We start from the raw sequence: 269 nt of genomic DNA on the forward strand, positions 1-269 counted from the left end.
TTCATTTTGGAGCACTTTCAGTTTGGGGAGCTGGGGAGACATTTGTTTTTCATAAAAAATCAATATCTAGTTCTTCCTTAATTCATTACTACAAGTCGTCTTTAGATATCTCAGTACCATTAGCACACTCACATGTATATACTTCTTACAGACACCTGAACATTGTTATACCAAATTGCATAACCTTGTTAATTTATATTGTATTGATAAATTTAGAATATGTTTGTCTCTGAACTATTTGTACGGGCAGGTGAAAATAAAATCGGAAA

This window comes from Ostrea edulis, chromosome 7 (assembly GCF_947568905.1).
Source record: "Ostrea edulis chromosome 7, xbOstEdul1.1, whole genome shotgun sequence".
In the NCBI taxonomy this organism is placed as follows: Eukaryota; Metazoa; Mollusca; class Bivalvia; order Ostreida; family Ostreidae; genus Ostrea; species Ostrea edulis.